Below are 10687 nucleotides of genomic sequence, written 5' to 3'. Positions count from 1 at the left end.
TCCGCCAGAGCCGTCCAGCCAGGATCCGCCAGAGCCGTCATCCAGCCAGGATCCGTCCCTCAGTCCGGAGCTGCCGTCCCTCAGTCCGGAGCTGCCGTCCCTCAGTCCGGAGCTGCCCCTTATCCTGGTGCTGCCCCTTATCCTGGTGCTGCCCCTTATCCTGGTGCTGCCACTTATCCTGGTGCTGCCCCTTAGTCCGGTGCTGCCCCTTAGTCCGGTGCTGCCCCTTAGTCCGGTGCTGCCCCTTAGTCCGGTGCTTCCCCTTAGTCCGGTGCTGCCCCTTAATCCAGTGGGGTTAATGTGGAGGGTGGCCATTTGGAGGAGGCTACGGAGGCGGGTAGTGACTGTGGTGGGGTGGGGACCACGACCAGTGCCGGAGCCGCCGCCGTGGACGGACGCCCACCCAGACCCTCCCCTAGACTGTGTGCTGGTGCGCCCAGAGTTCGCACCTTAAGGGGGGGGGGGGTTATGTCACGCCCTGGCCTTAGTATTCTTTGTTTTCTTAATTATTTTAGTTAGGTCAGGGTGTGATATGGGGAATGTATGTGTTTTTTGTAGTGTCTAGGGTGGTTGTAAAGTGTAGGGGGTTTATTAGAGTAGTTGGGTTTATGTTTAGTATAGAAGTCTAGCTGTGTCTATGGTTGAGTGTAGGTATCTAGGAAAGTCTATGGTTGCCTGAATTGGGTCTCAATTAGAGACAGCTGGTTATTGTTGTCTCTGATTGGGAGCCATATTTAAGGCAACCATAGGCTTTAGCTGTTTGTGGGGAATTGTCTATGTCGATGTGTCTATGTTGCATGTGTGCACTTAGTCATTTATTAGCTTCACGGTCGTCTGTTTTGTTGTTTTTTTGTTTTAGTTGTATAGTGTTCGTTTTGTTTCGTTTTCCTTCTTCTAATAAAGAGAAGATGTACTTTCCACGCGCTGCGCCTTGGTCCTCTCTCAGTCCCTTTGACGATCATGACAGCCTGCCTATTCAACTGGCTTATATTTATGGATCTGTATGCACTTCATACGCCTTCCACTAGATGTCAACAGGCAGTAGAAGGTTGAATGGGGTGTCTAGCTTGATGTGAGGCCGAATAAGAGCTTTTGGAGTGACGGGTCCGCTCTTTTGTCAGTTTTCAACGGCACACAGGGGAACTCCACATTGTCTCCTGAAATGCGTTACGTATACACGGCGAAATGCTCCGGCTCTGATTTTATTGGATATATATGAGAAAAACATCATAAAGTAGGATTTTCAACCGAGTTTGACCAGTTTATTCGACGTTTATTGGGAATTTTGGAATTTTTCGTTCCAGGCGCCAAGAGTTGATGGGCATGTTCGCGCCACAATGCTAGCCAAAGTTGCTAATTTGACAGAAGAAATGGACATTCTAAAACAAAACAACGATTTATTCTGGAACTAGGACTCCTTGCACAACATTCTGATGGAAGATCAACAAAGATAAGAGAATATTTATGATGTTATTTCGTATTTTTGTGGTAAATGTTGGCTCCAACAAGGCGGAGAATATGTGAGCGCTGTCTCACAATACTGTATGCTGTATGTTGTACTAAAGTTATTTTAAAAAATCTAACACAGCGGTTGCATTAAGAACCAGTGTATCTTTCATTTGCTGTACAACATGTATTTTTTAGTAAAGTTTATGATGAGTTCTTTGGTTAGATTAGGTGACTGTCCAAAATATCTCCGGACATTTTGGAGTATTGTGGCTACGTATTCACAATGTAAAACCAGGATTTTTACCTCTAAATATGCACATTTTCGAACAAACATTGTATTGTATAACATGATGTTATAAGACTGTCATCTGATGAAGTTGTCCAAAGGTTAGTGATTAATTTTATCTCTATTTCTGGGTTTTGTGAATTTTGGCGGTGAATAAATGGCATTGTGTGTTTGGCTATTGTGGTGAGCTAATAGAAATATATATTGTGTTTTCACTGTAAAACACTTAAAAATCGGAAATATTGGCTGGATTCACAAGATATTTATCTTTCATTTGCTGTACACCATGTATTTTTCATACATGTTTTATGATGAGTATTTATGTATTTCACGTTGCTCTCTGTAACTATTCTGGGTGCTTTGGTGCTATTTGTGATGGTGGCTGCAATGTAAAACTACGATTTATACCTCAAATATGCACATTTTCGAACAAAACATAAATGTATTGTATAACATGATGTTATAAGAATGTCATCTGATGAAGTTGTTCAAGGTTAGTGATTCATTTTATCTCTATTTGTGGATAAAAAATAGAGGTCAAAAGCTACCTATGCGGTGGAAACATGGTGAAAACATGGCGTTGTGTGTTTATCTATTGTGGTGAGCTAATATAAATACATAGTGTGTTTTCGCTGTAAAACATTTTAAAAATTGGAAATGATGGCTGGATTCACAAGATGTTTATCTTTCATTTGCTGTATTGGACTTGTGATTTCATGAAATTATATTATATCCCTGTCCTGTTAGGCTAGGCTAGTCAGCTTTTTTGATGAGGAGGATCCCGGATCCGGGAGGGAGACTCGTTAGAGGTTTTAAGAACAAGTGTATCTTTAACTCTATGTAAAACATGTATCTTTCATCAAAGTTTATGATGAGTATTTCTGTTATTTGACGTGGCTCTCTGCAATTTCTCCGGATATTTTGGAGGCATTTGGTCATTTATGGATATAAATATGCACATTATCGAACGAAACATAAATGTATTGGGTAACATGATGTCCTATGAGTGTCATCTGATGAAGATGTTCCAAGGTTAGTGATTCATTTTATCTCTATTTCTGGTTTTTGGGACTACTCTCTTTTGCTGGGAAAATGGCTGTGTTTTTCTGTGGCTATGTACTGAGCTAACAATTGTTTTGTGTGCTTTCCCCGTAAATCCGTTTTGAAATCAGACATGTTGGCTGGATTCACAACATGTGTAGCTTTAATTTGGTGTCTTTCGTGTGCGATTTCATAAAATATTTATTTGTATAGTAATATATTTGAATTTGGCCCGCTACATTTTTTTCTGGATTTTGGCCAAGTGGGACACTACTGTCCCACATATCCTAGAGAGGTTTTAAAGGCACAGTCAACTTAGTGTATGTAAACTTCTGTCCCACTGGACTTGTGATACAGTGAATTATACATGAAATAATCTGTCTGTAATCAATTGTTGGAAAAAATACTTGTGTCATGCACAAAGTAGATCTCCTAACCGACTTGCCAAAACTATAGCTTGTTAACAAAAAAATTGTGGAGTGGTTGAAAAACTGTTTTAATAACTCCAACCTAAGTGTATGTAAACTTCCGACTCCAACTGTATATATATATATCTGCCAACACAGTCATACACATGATGTATAATCCTGTAATATGATTCCGGCTTGCGATGGCAAAAATATATTCTAATGTGGCCCTCAATGGAAAATAATTGCCCAGGCCTGGTATGGACTTGAAAATCAGAAGCATAAAGAAGATAAATGTTGAATTAACTGATTTGTCATGTCCATGCCATGGCAATCAGTCTGCACAATTAGCCATCACAAATTATTTTATTAAGGATATACACCTACTGTACACTTGGAGACCTGCGATACAGAAATTGTCCTACAGGTAACACTTATTGTCCTTAGAATCAATGGTGTTCAAGAAACAGGTTTCCAACAGAACATTGGTAGAATTTCACTAAAGAACAAGAACATTTCTGTATTGTAATTCTATTCGCAGAATACCTTGTTAAACATGTGACTAGTGCCTGGTAACAAATTGGCACTGTAAACTTGACTTGACAATGGATAAGTCTGCCCTCCTCTTTCTCATCGGTACAGTTCGAAACTTTAGTAGTATTATTGGGGACGAAGTGATATTCCTCATCGTCTTTTCTCAGCTATGAAGACAGCTCATCAGCCAGAACAACCTGTGAAAAGGAGCACAAATTATGCAAAAAGGTTAAACATGAGTGGAAACATAACACAGATGATCAATGTACAACTAACGATAAGTGCACAAGTCACAATTCTATTACTGTTTTTTTTATTGTTCACAATAACTGTATGCTTGGGTTTAATGCATGTTGTCACAACCAACCATTAATTCACTAAATTTACCCAAGTATGGTCTCATTGTAGTTCAATTAGGTGTTTGTTATAGCACAGGTAGGGATGACAATTTACACACTGCTGCACTTCAGCGCCAAGAATGAGGACCACTGAACTAGTGCACACTTTGGGAGAAAGGGTAAAGAATCAGGACCAAGCCGATCCACTACCCCTAAACCGAAGTATGCATTCATATAATCCTCCTCATGGGCTTGAAAAGGAATGAACTGGTAGTGTAAGGAATATGGCAGAAATCCCCACAACCATGGTGGTAGCAATCCATTACCTTAAATCCACAAAGGGGGGTTAACAAGTGCAGATCATTGGAAGAAGATGGTTAAGTGTGCACTTGCACACTCTTCATCATGGATTTAAAAGCATAGACTAGGTGTGTAAGCACTGGCAGGAGATAGTTTCCAGCATTGCTAAATCCATGAAAGAAAGTGTGCACACTTTGGGAGAAGGGTGAAGAATTGGAATGCAACTCACGCAGTAACATGACTTTTAGGTCAAATTCATATTGGTACTGCCCATGAGGAGAATCTGTGCAAAGTAATGACTTGTAATGACTTGCAACCATAGAGTTAGATACTGTAGACATCTATCTCTATGCTTGCAACCTCCACCTATCTATCCAAGTAGCAGTTGGCCTACCTAATATAGGATACCTACTTGTATCAGCTGGTATAGATTAACGCCATGAGGAGGGGAGGCAGAAGGACAAATGAACCCTGCAGTCAGAGAGTCCTCAATGTACCCTTCCATGGTCTTGGTCTCCAAACCAGACAGGGAATAAAGACGTCCCCAAGGCGGTGTAGTCCCCGGGAGGAGGTCAATGGCGCAGTCGTAGGGTTGATGCGGAGGAGGAGATGTGGCGCGGACCTTGTTGAAAACCTCCCGGAGGTCCTAGTACTCCACGGGAATGGCTGAGAGATCTGAGGCTTTTCCCAAGCCCGCAGGAGGACGTCCAGGGGCAGGCTGCGCTGCCTTGAGACAACGTGCGTGACAGAATGGGCTCCAACCCAGAATAGAACCCATAGCCCAGTTGATCAGGGTGTTGTGCCTCTGGAGCCATTACAATCCCAAAACCACGTGTACATGAGGAGACTCAATGAGCAGAAACTGCATGGACTCACTGTGGTTACCTGACACTCGCAGGTTGATGGGAACCGTACTGGGAGTGACCCTGCCAATAGAGAGTCCATCCATTGCTCTGGCATCCATGGGAATGGAGAGGGGTTGTGTGGAGATGCCTAGCTCTGACACCAAGCTCCCGTCCTTAAAGCTCCCGTCCATAAAGCTCCCGTCCATAAAGCTCCCATTGACCAATGAGCACCTGGAGATATTTAGACCGGTCACCCCACAGCAGGATAGCATGGGGAGGAGTATGAGTAATGGGAGATGGGAGACTCCCTGTATGGCCCACCAGTATACTCATACCTACTGATGAGCCTAGTCTTTTAATGGACAGGTGGATATGAAATGTTCTGAAGTACCACAACAGACAACTTTCGGAGCTCAGTCTGCGTAAACTTTCCTCAGGTGACAACCTGGCCCTGCCCAGTTGCATGGGCTCCGGAGTAGACTAGTCGACAGGGAACTCAGGTGACATCGGATTCTCTCAGAAATGCAGGCATCTGGGACTTCCGGGATTCTTCAGAGGCGAGGGGGAACCCGTGGAAGAGCACGTGTGGCCGGAAACAGACCTATCCCTGCTGCATTCCCGTAACCGCCCATCGATCCTTATGGTCAAGGCTATGAGGGAGTCGAGGTCCATGGGCAGCTCCCGGGCTGTGAGTTCATCTTTAATTACATCCGATAATCCGTGAAGGAAGGTGTCGAACATGGACTCCGGGTTCCAGGCACTCTCAGTGGCTAACTTGTGAAAATCTACAGCGTAGTTTGATTTGTTCCAACAATGCATTGAAGGCATGGTCATGGCATTCTGCCAATGTATGGAGTCCCTCCACAAGGTTATGAAGTAACTCCTTGTGTCTTCCAATTTGGCTCATTGGAGGGGGCAGCGCTGCGGACCTGGTTCAGTCATGGCCAGTTCGTACTATTACTACTCTGGATATGACCCAGATGCAAACACAGGAGGCAGATAGTTCGATTCTCAGAATATGTATTATAACAAAGGGGCAGGCAGAGGTTCGTAATCCAAGGCAGAGTCAATCAGGGAAAGAACGGCAGGCAGTGTCAGGACAGGCAGAAAGGTCAGAACCAGGAAGACTAGAAAACTAAAACTTGAGGACAGGAGAAACGTAAAACACGCTGGTAAGACCTAACAAACAAGATGAACTGGCAAAAGACAAAAAGAAAAAGCAGGTATAAATACACAGGGGATAATGGTGAAAAATAAGACACCTGGTGGGGGATGGAGACAAGCACAAGACAGGTGTAACAGAGCTATCTACACTGAACAAAAATATAAACCCAAATGTAAAGTGTTGGTTCCATGTTTCATGAGCTGAAATAAAAGATCCCAGAAATTTTCCATACAGACAAAACATATCTCTCAAATTATGTACACAAATTTGTTTACATCCCTGTTAGTGAGCATATCTCCTTTGCCAAGATAGCCCAACCACCTGACAGCTGTTGCATATCAAGAATGTGATTAAACAGCATGATCATTGCACAGGTGCACATTGTGCTAGGGACAATAAATCGCTACTCTAAAATATGCAGTTTTGTCACACAATATTATTCCACAGTTGTCTCAAGTTGAGGGAGGGTGCAATTGTCATGCTAACTGCAGGAATGTCCACCAGAGCTATTGCCAGAGAATGTAATGTTAATGTTTCTACCATAAGCCGCCTCCAACTTCATTTTTGAGAATTTGACAGTACTTCCAACTGGCATCACAACCACAGACCACATGTAACCCCGCCAGCCCAGGACGGTTCTCCACATTTGGCTTCTTCACCTGCGGGATCGTCTGAGACCAGCCACCCGGACAGCTGATGAAACTATGGGTTTGCACAACCAAAGAATTTATGCATTATCTGATTGCAGTTTGGGGTCGTAATCAACTTCTGTGGCAAATGCTCACCTTCAATGGCCACTGATGCTGGAGAAGTGTGCTCTTCATGGATGAATCCCAGTTTCAACCTTAACAGGCAAGCGGTTTGCTGATGTCAACGTTGTGAACAGAGTGCCCAATGGTGGCAGTGGGGTTATGGTATGGGCAGGCATAAACTACGGACAATGAACACGATTGCATTTTATCGATGACAATTTGAATGCACAGAGACACCGTGACAAGATCCTGAGGCCCATTGTCGTGCCATTCATCTGACGACATCACATCATGTTTCAGCATGATAATGCATGGCCCCATGTCACAAGGATCTGTACACAATTCCTAAAAATGCCCCAGTTCTTCCATGGCCTGCATACTCAGACATGTCACCCATTGAGCATGTTTGGGATGCTCTGGATCGGCGTGTACAACATTGTGTTCCAGTTCCTGCCAATATCCAGCAACTTCACACAGCCATTGAAGAGGAGTGGGACAACATTCCACAATCAACAGCCTGATCAACTCTAAGCGAAGGAGATGTGTCGCACTCCATGAGGCAAATGGTGGTCACACCAGATACTGACTGATTTTCTGATCCACGCCCATAACTTTTTGAAAGTATATGTGACCAACAAATGCATATCTGTGTTCACAGTCATGTGAAAGCCATAGATTATGGCCAAATGAATTTATTTCAATTGACAGATTCCTTGAACTGTAACTCAGTAAAATCTTCGAAATTTTTGTATATATTTGTGTTCAGTGTAATAGAACTCAGTTAGTTCTTTTATGGAAGCCTCTCTAAAGTCAAACATGCATGGTGAGGTGCACCACAGGCCTGCTCTTTAGGCCCTCTGCCACTGGCAGGTAATTTATGCTGATGATTCCGCAACCACAGCAAATGAAGTCACTGAAACCCTTAACAAGGTGTTGCAGTTAGTTTTGGAATGGGTGGCCAGTAATAAACTATTTTGTACAAATTATTCCCTAAGCTCTAGACCTCAGCTGAATCTGGTAATGAATGGCGTGGCTGTTAAACAGGTTGAGTAGACTAAATTAATTGGTGTTACCTTAGACTGTAAACTGTCATGGTCAAATATAGATGCTATGGTTGCAAAGGTCTGCCCATGGGTAGAGGTCTGCCCATAATAAAGAGGTGCTCTGCTTTTTTGACACCACACTCCAAAAAGCAAGTCCTGCAGGTTCCAGTTATGTCTTGTCTTGATTATTGTCCAGTCATGTGGCCTAGTGCTGCAAAGAAAAACCTAGTTAAAACTAACCTGTCTCATGACGGTCTAAACCCAGCTCACGTTCCCGATTAGAGTTCTAATATAAATACTATGCATGCTGTCTTCGCTAAGAGTTTGTCTTCGCTAAGAGTTTAGGAGAGATTGACTGCATTACTTATTTTTATAAGAAACATTCATGTGCAAAAAATGCTAAAATGTTTGCATAGTCAATTTACACACAGCTTTGACACACACTTACCTCATCTGACTGAACACCAGAGGTCTTTTCACAGTCCTCAAATCCAGAACAAATTCAAGAAAGTGTACAGTATATACGTATATAGAGCCATTATTGCATAATGAGCCATTAACTCCCGTCCATCTCATATTGCTCAAAGGAATTTTAAAAGCACATACAGTTTTGATGAGTGTGATGTGATTTTTGATCGCATTTGCATTGATATCAGAGTGGTTAGAGGGACAATAGAGCCCTGAGCACCAGGCGATTAGGACCTGATGGAAGGACAATAGAGCCCTGAGCACCAGATTGGGACCTGATGGAGGGACAATAGAGCCCTGAGCACTAGGGCATTAGGACCTGATGGAGGGACAATAGAGCCCCGAATACCAGGTCATTAGTGGCCTGATGAGAGTTAGAGAGTTGGGTACTACTAAAATATGTCCAGAGTGCATAAAATGAGATTACTGTGATTCATTGGTCATGTAGAATTTTACTGCAGTCATGACCCATGACTGCCAGTGTGGCACTAATAATGTCACAGCAACAGCCCTAGTCACAGGATTAACACACACACACACACAGGTCAGTAACTCCACCAACACCCAAGGCTCTCATAGCTGGTATCTCAGCCCCCCACATTTCCACCACACACACAGTTTGCACAGACTCACCAAGGCCGAGGACTTAACGGGTCCAGTCGAGCTCCCAGTTTGTCTGGTGTTGCTCCTGGTGAAGGGTATGTGGCCGTCAATCACATCTGCTTCTCATCTGCGTCTGACAATGCTGGCTTGCTGAGTCAGTGGCTAGATGGTTGGGGTGAAGACTACAGAAAGTCGGGCTATTCATTCTAGGATCTGGCCACTCATTCTAGGATGCAAGAGGTGTCAGGGAGAGGCTCAGGCTGTCCTCTTATAAAAGGAATGCCAACCTGCCAGGCAATACAAATAATATAACATATGTTGTGTCTTTATATATACCAAATACCCACAGGTGTTCCCACTTCTGCAATCAAAAGAGTCCAGCTCAAAACAAACAGAAAGGAGTGTGACAGGGCAGACTTTAAGCATACAACAAAATACACTTTTCACTCATATGACCACATAATTCAGAGTAAGAGGTACTAAAACTCATACATTGAACAAGACTTAGTCTTGTCAACGAATGACAAGTTGAGGGCTTGAAAGGCAAGTTTGCCTACATCAATGATATTAAATGAATGCAACAGATTGAAAGTTGACCTCTGCTATGGCGATAGTGTGTTTAACCAACCTTCATGCAACAGTCTGTCACTGTAGAAAGACATGCACACAAGATTCTACAACCTGGGCTTGCCTATTCCGGTGAAGCTTCACATTCTAGTGACTCGTAAAAAATACAGGCAGCAGCTGGTAGGACTTCCATCCCTCATACTGGCTGTGGCTCTGCCTGGTGTGTGTGTTCCAAGGATCATCAGCTGAAATTATAAAAGATGGCAGAAACAATATTTGCAATACACTTCTAATTAGTTTTTCAACCAAATGCCCTATCATCACTTTTGGTATAAAGCAGTACACTGGGGTTAGGAAACCCCTCTAAAATGCAGACAGACTGCAAGAGAGACAGTAAGAGATTTTTTTTAAATACCTGAGAGTTTGAGCCCCATCAGTGAAGTGATGTGTAGTCTCGAGGTGGCCAGGGCCACATTGTGAACATATTTCTGCCCAGTGTGGAATCCAATTTGAAAAAATAAAAAACATGCAGTGTGGATGCACTGAAAGCACATACAGTACATTAACTTAAGTTAATAGCAATAAAATACAGAGGACCCAATGTAGACAGAAGAGTCACATCCAGCTCACATGTAAGTATTATGTGTAAATGCACTTATTCGGATCCGAGAGTTCTCATCGGTATATTCTAAATTAAGTAAGAAATGTAGACATAATACATAGCCTAAGCATACCTGTAGACAGCTGTTGGTCAGTTGATATACTGACATGAATGCAGACAGTCACTCACTGGCCTCCTTGTTGTAAAGTGTATTGAAAACTTTTTTCTGTTAGGCTGGTCCTGAGACTGCCTTCTTCACTACACTTTGTGCTGGATTGTACACACATA

The sequence above is a fragment of the Salvelinus fontinalis genome, chromosome 28 (assembly GCF_029448725.1).
Source record: "Salvelinus fontinalis isolate EN_2023a chromosome 28, ASM2944872v1, whole genome shotgun sequence".
Lineage (NCBI taxonomy): Eukaryota > Metazoa > Chordata > Actinopteri > Salmoniformes > Salmonidae > Salvelinus > Salvelinus fontinalis.
Note: the sequence above shows the minus strand (reverse complement) of the source record.